This window comes from Bos grunniens, chromosome 15 (assembly GCF_055505025.1).
Source record: "Bos grunniens cultivar Pamir isolate PY7600 chromosome 15, Bosgru_T2T1.0, whole genome shotgun sequence".
NCBI lineage: Eukaryota > Metazoa > Chordata > Mammalia > Artiodactyla > Bovidae > Bos > Bos grunniens.
The window spans coordinates 26,616,356-26,628,722 of NC_141179.1; the positions used below are offsets into that span (position 1 = coordinate 26,616,356).

General features: G+C 45.4%; 1 long non-coding RNA gene across 1 annotated transcript; it reads right to left on the reverse strand.

The window, feature by feature from the left end:
* Positions 1–8,009: 8,009 nt before the first annotated feature.
* Positions 8,010–11,111, reverse strand: LOC147357486 (uncharacterized). The gene is made up of 3 exons (XR_015141442.1): positions 10,828–11,111; positions 9,940–10,052; positions 8,010–9,359 (listed from the first exon to the last, which is right to left on the reverse strand). It is a non-coding gene; the product is annotated as an uncharacterized LOC147357486 (long non-coding RNA).
* Positions 11,112–12,367: the final 1,256 nt, after the last annotated feature.

The window sequence follows — 12,367 nt, forward strand, 5'->3', positions numbered from 1 at the left end:
TCTGCCTAGGAGGAAAAGGAAACAAGATTTGTGAGAATAGACAGGCTTTCCCACCCCATTTATAATTTACGCATACAAAGGAAATCAATGAATTGCCATCACTAACCCCGATCGTCTGTTTTGTCATTGTTTTGCTTTTTTGTTTTTGTTTTCCTTGAAGCATTTCACTTCAAGTGGTGCCCCTCCTTCCCTCCAGCCCAGAGTTACCTGGCAGGATGAACGATGAACTGCTCTTGGACCTGTCACTCAGAATTCTGCACGCTGGCACGTGCCACGCACTGACTGGCCATGGAGGGTAATGAAAAGCCAGTCCTTCCCAGCTGGTCAGCACGTCTCTCTCTGCAGCTGCTCCACATTCTCACAAACACATCCAGATGGCTTATACCTGAGAGGGAGGAGGCAGCCTTGGACACGTGCATGTGGAGCCTGATTCTGGATCTGGGCTTTGCTGCCCTCACTTCATATGAGGAGGAAGGTGGCTCCATTACAGAGATCAGCACTCCTAGACCTGCTAGGCTGGTCCAGGTACATCCAGGCACTCCAGAAAACATGAACATGGCAGAAGGTTTTCTTCATGAATCCTGAGAAGCAGTCTACATAATGACTGCAGAACTATAAGTTTCTTCTTTCTTTCCTTCCTTCCTTCCTTCAGCAAATCCTTATTATGCCTAACTATTATAGACATCCGGAGAAGGCAATGACACCCCACTCCAGTATTCTTGCCTGGAAAATCCCATGGACGGAGGAGCCTGGTGGGCTGCAGTCCATGGGGTCACGAAGAGTCGGACACGACTAAGCGACTTCACTTTGACTTTTCACTTTCATGCACTGGAGAAGGCAATGGCAACCCACTCCAGTGTTCTTGCCTAGAGAATCCCAGGGATGGGGGAGCCTGGTGGGCTGCCGTCCACTGGGTTGCACAGAGTCAGACACTACTGAAGCGACTTAGCAGCAGCAGCATTATAGACATCAAGGTTACAGAAATCAAGGAGGTCCAAACCCTTGCCATCTTCTAGTGGGAAAAAGAGAAGCTGAGCAAATGCACAGAAAAGAAAAATAAGAAACCACATATAAAAAGATTTCAGCAAATGAGAAGTCCTTTCTCAGTCTTGATGGGGAAGTCACATTCTTCCCACAGATGGAGGACTTATCCTCTTCTGGGTCTGAATCACAGATGTCTCAGATGATAGGGCCCTCTCAGCCCCTCAGGACATCTAGGCACTCTGACAAACCCACATTCACTTCCCCCTCTCCTACTTCCTGGCCGGAAGCAGCTACCTTCCAAAGCCCAAATCAGCTCACTCCTCATCTTTCCTGAACCCATGAGCAAGAAGTCAGGCTATCAGAAAGAGTTGGGGCAGAACTGGCATTCTTTGTGTCCCATCAGGCCTTACCTGGTACCCAGACTTGGTGCCCCTCTTCTCCCAATGTTGAATCCGCTTGGCTGCCACTTCTGCAGCCTCAGCTCTGCCCAGGTTCCAGGAGCAATTCTGACTTCAGGCTGGGAGAATTCAAGCTGCTGTCATTCAACAATGTCAATTTGCTCTTGTCACCCTGGCTACTATCTTGTTTTCCCACATCTTGTGACTCATTCTGACAAGTGGATAGTCTGACATATACCTCTGTCCCCAAGTCACTGCCTTGGTTATTTTCTTGGTTCTCAGGGCCTCAGAGGCTGAGGACATTCGTTCCTTGCTTGAGTGTCCTGCTGTGGTCTCCAGTCCTCTTGGGGTCAGCATCTTGCCCTTTTGCCCTTGTGCCTGCAAACAGACATCCCTGGAGATGGCTTCCCGCCTCTTGGGACTCCTGAGTGCTGTCCTTATTTGATTTATTCCTCAGGTGCATCGCTGTGCCCATCCACCCAGGAGGTGGCCCCCAATATTTTCCAAGGAAGCCCCACAGCTAGCTTCCTATTCCCACTGGCATGTGGCCTGTTACTGCATCTGTCAAACTGTGCATTCTGTGTCCCCCGCACTGGGCTGGTCATTCTGCTCTCACATCAGTGTTTGCCCCACCTGAGTAGATGCACCTAATTCCAGATCTCAGCACGCTTGCTGTCTTCCCTGTCCTAATGCAGTTAATCAGTCCATGCCCAGCTGTGTCCTCAGATATGACTCTGCCTCTCCCTTGGGACTCACCATCCTTCTTCTATCTTTTAAGTTCCCACAGAGGTCTCAGTTGGGTAATCAAGAGGTACTTAGGGCATCAGATATCCGAGATACAGAGAGAGGAGCTGACACAGTTCCTTTAGCTCTAGTTGGAAAAAAAAGTCAACAGAAGGCTAGGGCAGCTGTAAGCGAGACATGGCAGCCTTGCTAAGTAGGGATCTCAAATCCCTGTGGTGTGAAGACAGATGTCCCATAAACCCGCATGCAGCCTAATTTATATTGGATGGTTAGTTCTTCCATGGGAAGGTTATCTGGCCTGGGCTGGAAGCAAGGGTGTCCAGTGGGAGCCCTCCTCTCTAAAGCTTGCCCCATGCCAAGAAGGGAGCACCAAACTTTCCCTCCAAGGGATACTATTGCAATCCGGTATTTGCAGGCTTTGTCCTAACAGCCCTAGCCTGATAGCCCTTGTTCCTTCTTTATGTGATGTGCGTCTGACCCCAGGCTTTGCCCTTCTGGTTTCCTGTTAGCTCCAGCCAAGACTCCAGCTTTGGTGCCTCAGTTTGCCTGCTTCTCTTGCTTCCAGATTCTGCTTCCTCCTCCCCACACCCCTGATTCATGGTATTCATTCATTTATTCAATCAAGATTTCTCCTCTCCAGGAGCTTATAATCTAGAGAGAAGAAAATGATACAACTGGTTACTGGGTATGATTGTGATAAACATTACATGGGGAAATTTGAAGCTATTATGGAGAGATGATCAACTTTATCTGGCGGATCAAGAATGCTTTGAGGAGGAAGGGATTTAGGAAGCAAGGTGAAGGGACTCTGGGTGCTGGTGTGGGAGACAGGAGGGCATGACAGTGTTTTAGGCTCAGTGGAACAGCATGGGCAATTGTCCTGGGGCAGGTCAGTCCTCAGCCACATCTTTCCTCCAGACTCGGCATTACTCACACTCTCTGCCCGGTAGCTGACCACTCAGATTCTTTGGCCCAAGAACCTTCCTTTTTGCATTCTGTCGCAGAAGCTCCGTGGGTACACTCTGGTTTTCCCAGGGTGCGTCATGGTCTTGACTTTGGCTCTTAGGGGTTGAAGTGAAGGTTTATGGCCTCAGGAAGTTCACCTAAGATTCTGACTTTCTTTCCTCCCCCTCAATCTGACTGCAGTAGTCATGTACAGATGTGAGAGTTGGACCATAAAGAAGACTGAGCACCGAAGAAATGATGCTTTCAAATTGTGGTGATGGAGAAGACTCTTGAGAGTCCCTTGGACAGCAAGGAGATCGAACTGGTCAATCCTGAAGGAAATCAACCCTGAATATTCATTGGAAGGACTGATGCTGAAGCTGAAGCTTCAGTACTTTGACCACCTGATGCAAAGAACTGACTCATTGGAAAAGACCCTGATGCTGGGAAAGATTGAAGGCAGGAGGAGAAGGGGATGACAGAGTATGAGATAGTTGGATGGCATCACTGACTCAATGGACATGAGTTTGAGCAAACTCCAGGAGATGGTGAAGGACAGGGAAGCCTGGTGTGCTGCAGTCCATGGGGTCCCAAAGAGTTGGACAAGACTTAGCGACTGAATAGCAACAACAACCTGATTGCAGGGGCTCCCTCTTCTCTCTGCGTCTAGTGCATCGCCTGGCTCACAGCAAACACTCCAGGAATGCTGGCTGATTTGATTAGCTTTGATCTGAGTCCATGTAAATAGGTACAGGAGGAGAAACAGAAGCGAGAATCAAAGGATGATGACTATAAGGGGAGCAGTGATGTAATTTTAACCTGAAAATTATCTGTGAATAGACTGCACAGTGTATTCAAACTTCAGTCTTTCATAATCTAATTGCATGCAAATACCTCATGTGGTCTTCCTTACAAGCTTGTGTACCTGGATAGAGAATTTTCGAGAATCCAAGTGGAGCTCCTTGGGGTAAGAAAAAATTAAAAACAGGGATTTGGAATCTTTGAATTGAAAGGTAGCAGCAGCATTTAATATGAAGCAGCGCCACCCCCACCCCCACCCCCGCCAAGACAGTGGAGTCGCCTTCTTCAAACACCCCTAATCCTTCACTTGAATCACACACGCTGCTTGACTCCATTTTTGGAAATCTCTAATTGGTAGAAATGCCTCATCATGGGGTAAAGTCGTCATTTCTCTTGTTGGTCTGAGTCTGGCCTTTCAAACCCCCCTGGAATAAATCTGATTCTTTTTCCATATGATTTCCATCCAAATATTTGTATTTCCCACTCTGTTGGGGAGCCCTGTCCTGCCAGTTCAGCTCTGTTCAGGGGCTGGACTGCAGGAAGGAGCTCGGAGGGTCCCTGAACTGCAGGTCCCAATTCCTGCACTGTCCTTGCAGCCCCATCACTAGGTCATGTCTGCTCATGATGAGGTCCAGCTCCTGTGCCTAAAGCCATGTTCATTCTCTCGTGCCTAGATGCCTGCTTCAGCTCCCTGCCTGGGACTCCCCACCTTGGATTGGATCTTCCCTCACAAAGCCTTCCTAGAACCGGAATCAAACCCCATCCCTGTGGCTGAGTCCCAGTGTTTGATGCCAAGTTTTTCTCCTTTGTCCCTTACCTGCTGCCAGACTCCGCTGATCCTTTCTGGGCCAGCTGTTGACATCAGCTTCCTACTTGACCTCTGATTCCCTATTTCTAGCCCATACATAGAATGCATTTGAGTATATCAGTGTTATAAAAACTAGCCATGACTTAGAAACAGCTGAGGGAAACTTTATGCATGTATGTGTTAGTTGCTCAGTCATGTCCAACTATTTGCGACCCTGTGGACTGTAGCTGGAGAAGGCAATGGCACCCCACTCCAGTACTCTTGCCTGGAAAACCCCCATGGACGGAGGAGCCTGGTAGGCTGCAGTCCATGGGGTCGCTAAGATTCGAACACGACTGAGCGACTTCACTTTCACTTTTCACTTTCATGCATTGGAGAAGGAAATGGCAACCCACTCCAGTATTCTTGCCTGGAGAATCCCAGGGACGGGGGAGCCTGGTGGGCTGCTGTCTATGGGGTCGCACAGAGTTGGACACGACTGAAGCGACTTAGCAGCAGCATGGACTGTAGCCCTCTAAGCTCCTCTGTCCATGGGATTCTCCAGGCAAGAATACTGGAGTGGGTAGCCATTCCCTTCTCCAGGGGATCTTCCTGACCCAGACATTGAACCCAGGTCTCCAGCATTGCAGGCGGACTCTTTACTATCTGAGCCACCAGGGAAGCCAAGACTTAGAAACAGCTGAGGGAAACTTTACAGAGTACCAGTTCCCATGACAAGGACTAGGATGAGGTGAATCAGGCCCTTAGGATAATAGGGCATCACTCTTGGGGCCCACCTCTCACTTGTATGACCCCAAGAATGATATTTCCTTACATTTTGTGCCACAGGAGTCTGGCTTGCCTCATCCTCGTCCCAATTCTGCCAGGAGCAAGGCCAACACCCAGAGATTCTAATGAATTTGGTTCAGGAAGATGCCCAGATACCAGTATTTTTAAAAATATGATGCAGGGGGTTAATATGTGCAACCAGAGTTGAGAATCACTGGACCAAATGACCTCTCTGGGGTCTCTTCCCCAGAAGTACCAGCACCGTGGAGATCTAAAGTGCCCTTCCCAACCCATGTTTCACCTTGGGACTTTCCTCATCACTTGTGATGCTCCACTGTTTCCTGGTGGGTCTCTCTCACTTGCAGATCCCAGCCAGGCTCAGTCTAGCCCATCCTCCTACTACCAGGGCTTTGCTCTGACCAATCTTTTCTTCTCCAGGCAAAGCCTCCGTTGGATAAGCAAGGTTCCAAATTAACACCCTGTTAGCTCTCCTTTGGAAATGCACCAGGTGTCTGTATGCCTCCTCCACAATGTGATCTGGAGAGTGTGTGATCCTGTTGCTCTCTGGTATGTTCTTTTTCATTCATTCAATAAGTATGCACTGAGGACTTGCTTTACACCCTGCCCTGTGCTATTTGATGAGGAGGACAAAGATATATAGGATACAGTTCATGCCTAGTGTAGTTTAGGGTAGATCTGTCTTTCCCAAAGCCTACTCTGGTTGTTAATAGATGTCACACAAAAAACTATGGTTTTTCCAGTAGTCATGTACAGATGTGAGAACTGAACCATAAAGATGGCTGAGCACTGAAGAAGTGATGCTTTTGAATTGTGGTCTTGGAGAAGACTCTTGAAAGTCCCTTGTACTGCAAGGAAATCAAGCCAGTCAATCTTAAAGGAAATCAATCCTGAATATTCATTGGAAGGACTGATGCTGAAGCTGAAACTCTAATACTTTGGCTACTTGATGTGAAGAATCAACTCATTGGAAAAGACCCTGATGCTGGGAAAGATTGAGGGCAGGAGGAGAAGGGGGAGACAGAGGGTGAGATGGTTGGATGGCATCACCAACTCAATCGACATGAGTTCCAGCAAACTCCAGGAGATGGTGAAGGACAGGGAAGCCTGGTGTGCTGCAGTCCATGGAGTGGCAAAGAGTTAGACAGGACTTAGAGACTGAACAACAACACAAAAAACAAAACAAAAACCAAATAGCCATTTCCTGGCAAAATAATTTAGGAAGGCCTTTATTACAGCACTTGTCACCACCTTTAAGATGCTAATAAACTCTGTGCATCTCCTAAAGGGGAACCCAGAAAAAGTGATTCTCAAAATATGTAACCATCAAACTCCCATGTAACCATCAAACTTCCATGTAACATGGAATATTCCAGAAGACTTTGGAAAATGTTGTCATGGATCATAAAATGCTATATCCGGAATCAAGATTAAATCTAGAGAGAAGAACTCTATTAATGGGACTCAAGATTGCGTTAGCTTTTCAAGCATCTACACAGTTCTGTGGACTCATCATGAGCTTCAGGCTGGCGAAATTCCTTGGGTCTTTTTTCACATAGCCATCCTTAAGCAGGTCTTTTTCTTTGAGAATCTGAGCTGTAGATATTTTTGGAACCTGAGCAGAGTGCCTATCAAGTTTAACTTCATTGGTTTTTGTCCATAAAATCTGTTGAGATCTTTTGATGTGAATTCTACCCTCCAACATATGAGCGAGGTTTCCCAGCTATCTGTTGCCTGGAACTTAAGTATGTAAGTCTTTCTCCAAGGAAGGTCTTCATCTGAGCCTCTGAAGAACATGCTGAATAAGTCAGATCCCTCTATCAAACCACTGGAGACTTTCCTTGGCATAGATCTTTTAATCAATACTATTTAGATTTAGTCATTTAACAAATCTACCCAGGGAAGCCATCACTGAGTCCATAACTCTCCATCTAGGTCAAAGGATAATAGGGGAGGTTTTGAGAAACACTTCATGGAAATCCACATTCCCCTGGTTTACCAGTAAAGTGATCTTCTTGTTGTTTAGTCTCTAATTTGTGTCTGACTCTTTGTGACCCCATGGACTGTAGCCTGCCAGGCTCCTCTGTCCATGGGTTTTCCCAGGTAAGAATCCTGGAGTTGGTTGCCATTTTCTTCTACAGGGGATCTTCCCAACTCAGGGATCAAACCCATGTCAACTGCATTGGCAGGCAGATTCTTTTACCACTGAGATGCCAGGGAAGCCCACAATAATACTTATAAAAAGAATAAAATGAAGCCAGTTTGTTATGACTCTTTCAAAGAGGATAGTATTTTTTATTTCTGTGGTTACAAAAGCAACCTAGGCTTATTATAGAAGATATGGAAAATAGAGAGAAAAAAAAATCTAGTATTAAGAAGAAAATTAAAACCAACCAAGCTCTAACCACCCAGGGATAATCTCAATTAACTGTTGCTATGTCTCTTTCCAGTATTTTATTATGCACATAAATTGAGTTATTCAAAAATATTTATTGAGTACCTTCTATACTCCAAGCATTGGTTTTAGGTGTAGTAATGAACAAAACAGGATCCCCTCACCCCACAAAAAAAATCCCTGCCCCCAAGAAGCTTACATTCTAGTAGAAGTTTATTAATGAATGAATAGTATTTTAAATATAATCTTTAGTAAAGACACTTTAAAAAGCATCCTGCTTGTTTGCCCCAACTTGACATACTATCAGAACAACCATCCCTGGAATGACTTTGTGTTAATGGCCCCAGGCCAGCGTCTGAAGCTTCTTGTTTTCCTTACTAACTGTTCCCAATCTTCTCTTTAATCCTGCAATCTAGAAATTTGTGAGGAGTTGGTTATGAAGCTCAGCAGCTTATGGTTTCCAGCATGCAGCTTTTCCCTCGCTTTGAAAATTGGGACAAATGTGCTTATTGCCAGTCACTTGGCACCTCTTCCTTTAGACTATTTCTCTGAGATTACAGCTTGTAGTTTCCCTAACCCCTTCTGTCTGGGAGGCAATTTTTCTAGGCTTGAAGACTTGAACTCTTTTACTGCCTCCTTGCCCATTGTAGGTTTCAGGCTGTTTCTACTTGAGTTCATCCTACCCTTCCCAGATCTAGATTAGTCTCTGTGGAAGAAGAGAAGGTGGAAATAAAAGGAACTGAGAGGTTCTGCTCTCTCTCTGCTGTCAATTGACACGATGTCACTTGCTCCTCTTCTCCTTTTCTTCCTACACTGAATTCGAAGATAAAAGATTATGGAGGAGACCCAAGGAAAAGCTTTTTAATTTTCATTAGTCTCAAATGACTCTCTTTCCCAAAAAATTCCTAATCATGTTCTTGTTGGGCTGAGTGATTGGTGTTTTCCTTTTGGATCTGCTCACTCTGTCATTTTATAAATAAGGAAACTAAAGCTTATGTTTATAAATCTGATCCCAAACTGGAATTATAATATCCATTTGAGTCAACCTTGCAGTAGTTGAGGAAAAAAAAAAGTCTTGTGAAAAACCAGATCACTAGGGGAGAAAAGGGACCACAGGAGAAATTTGACTGAGAACCCCTATCATGGGGAAAGGGCAGTGAATTTCACTGAATGAGCCCCAGATTGTAGCAAGTTTTCCCTGGTTGTAGATGTCCCATGGGGCCCATTCTGGTCCATTCTGCTTGGGGGAACGGCAAAGCCCAACCCCTTTGCCTTCAGCTTTGGTGTCCCACCTGGGAGACCAAACAGCTGGTTCTTCCCCACATGTGGGCTCCCCAGCCTTACTCTCTGCATTAGCTGAAGCCCTTCTTCAGGGGAGCTGCTGACAGCTCCCTTGGATTGGCTATTGACAATCATGCTGGGGCTCCTAAGCAGCTCCTTGTTAACCTTGAAAGATGACTATTTTCAGTTTTTTCTGTATTGGAGTCTCTGTCATAACCTGCAGATGGAAGCAAATAATTTAAGAGGTGAGTAAGTAGGAATTCTGTGACCTTTAAACAGAGAACCCTAGAATCAGTGGACACAGCTGAATTGCTACCTGACTTGCCTGTCTATATGCCCTGGCTCTATCCCCAGTTCATTGTGTTAGATAAGAGGTTTTCTGTTACCCTCCGAAGGGCTGAAATTACCAGGCAAGCTCAGGAGACATCTACAACACCATTCTCTGTAAACATCGTTTGCAAGTGCTGTGTTAGTACCAAACCTGGGCAGATGCCATCTTGGCATTGACAGTGCCATCATTTAGGGCAAAGGGTGGGAGGGGTAGGAACCCAAAACATAAAAGTCGAGTTAATTTAGTCTAGTTAAATGTATCAATAAATAAAGCGGCTTCGCTTGTGTATTTTCTAAACCAAGACCAGGAAACATAAAATTCTCTGTAATAAATAATAAGAGAAAAATGTTGGTTTAGTTTTATAGCCAGAAGAGTCAGAAGAAAGCCAAGAAAAGGAGAAAAGATGGGGGTAGGGAGGAAAGGGAAGGAGATTGGAGACTGCGTGGGACAGGAAGACGGATGCTACCTTTTTAATCTTCTGTCTTGGAGATTATATCCGTCAGCTGTTAACACTTGAAAGGTTTTCCCCCCAAACTCTAAATTCTTCAGGAGCAGAAACAAGGAGCATCAGTTCAGACTCTACTTTGTGGAAAGAATAATATGGTTTATTTCCAGGTAACAGCCCTACCTAGTACACCGATAGAACCCTGGTTCCATTCTATGCCTGATACCCCCAGACACCTGGTCCTGATGCTCCCTAAGTTGTATTCTGCTGGATTGGCCCTGGCCACAAGTCCCCTTCTGCATCCCCAGCCAGTGGAATTTGGACCCATCCCTTCCTTGCAGCAGAGTTGATAGACCAACTGCAGAACTGTAGTCAGCTTCTAACTGTTCACTCCAGAGTATACAGATGCCTGAATTTCTTCCACTTTAGCTATTTCTGCTCCTGTTTGCTAGTGCACATATTCATGCAAATGCAGGAATTTCAGGAGGTGCAATTGTCTTCCAACCTAAACTTGTTCCATGAATGCCTTCTGCAACAAAATGCTTCTGCGAAATGTCTGTGAATGTCTTCCCCAGCTGTTGAAGAAGGGATTTTATCATCTTCTGTGGGTTTAGACAGGAGAAGAGTTAACTTTGGGGTGAAGAGCTGCCTGAAAGACTCCCCCTTTTATCAGTAACAGTTTCCATCCCCAAGAAGGTTGGATCCTGTGTCCAATCATTGAATGGACCTCAGACACAGCCCCTGCAGCTGAAGGTTGTTTTGTTTTAATTAACTATCTCCTCCCCATTATTTGTAGCCTATTCTTTTATGCTTTCCCCTGATTCCTTATCTTGTTTGCCACCCTTCATCGTTGGTTCTATCAGGCATTCCATCCTTCCCATCTTGATGGCATCCACCTTTGATACAAACCTCAAGACCTCAGTTTCTTTTCCATTGGGAGCCTCAAGTCTCCATCCAGCTCTCATTAATACTCTGAGGCTAGGGTCTTCCCTCTGCTCCAGGTTTCAGGACTTTAGCCAACAGCCCCTGCCCCCAACCACATTAAACAAGCAGTTGGCTCTCGCAAGATCTCTTCACTCCCTTCCTCGCACTTAATTCCAGACTGCAGCCAGCCCAGTATCCCCATGAACAGCAAGTACGAGGGACTGGGTTAATGCCATGGACAAACCCCTCCTCTTTCTTTCTGCCTCCCACCCTCCTTTGTAAAAGCCAACTGCTGAACATTTACCAACGTCGTTCGCAGCTGTGCTTCTTTCGAGCAGCTGAGGATGAAAGTTTCTCTACAGAGTAGAGATAGGTGCACATGCAATCATATTGCTCTTAATCTCCATGAGGTTGTCAGGGGCAGGAAGCAGAGAGAGAACAGATATATTTAGCAACACTTAGAGGGGTTCTAGGGGCAATGAGATCTGGAGGATCCTGAGCTTTGACTAAATAATCTGACTCCTTCGGGCGATGCTTCTCCAACATTCACATGCAGATAAATTACTTGGAGATTTGCTAACATGCAGATTCTGATTAACAAGGTCTATGTGAAGAAGTTTTGATGTGATGACAATATCAGAGGTCCCACCAGCCTGTGGACCAGGCGTTCAATAATAAGGGGCTACATCTCCTACCCCACTCAGTTCTCAACTTGTTGCCATTGCTGGCTCCTCTTACCTGCCCGAAATTCATGATTTGTAAAATGAGAGTATAGATCTGCCTGGTCTCTCAGGTCTATGAATATGAAATGTTTGATATAATGTGTTATAGTTTGGTCAGCTCACATGTCACTTCTCTAACATCTTTCCGAATTCTCCAGTGGAAGTTCTCACTCTGAGCTCCCTTCATGCTTCAGTTCAATTCAGTTTAGAATAGTTCAGTTCAATATAACTCAGAAGCCTTCACTGAACATGTCAGGTTGTAAGTTTCTTTCTTTGAGCCTGAAGAGATGATGATGCCATTTACAGACATGGAAGATTTGGTTACAAATGGGAGAGGAGACTCGGGGGGAAGATAACCAAGTTTCTTCTTTTCCCCACACATATTTATGTTATTTCAGTCCATAAATTTTCTTGATAACCAATTTATACTTGCCTAATATATGTCATATTCCTGTAATATGTAGAGGTGGAGAGGCAGCTTGGCATGACACCCTCTAGAGCCAGACCACACATGTTTGGAACTCAGCCTCGGTGCTCCCTAGCTGTGTGATCTTGGGCAAGTTACCTAACTTTTCTGTCCCTTAATTTCCTTGTCTTTAAGATGAGGATAATAATAGCACCCACCTCATAGGGTTGTTATGTTGTTAGAGTTGACATTTGTAAAGCACTTAGAATATTACTGATATTGGTATTTTAAAGAAATGTTTGTTCAAAAAATATATGTCCTGGAGGGTGTCACCCAAGAAAAGTGAGGGTAGGAGATGTGGATTTGGGAACTGTCAGTATATACATGTTGTCAGGAC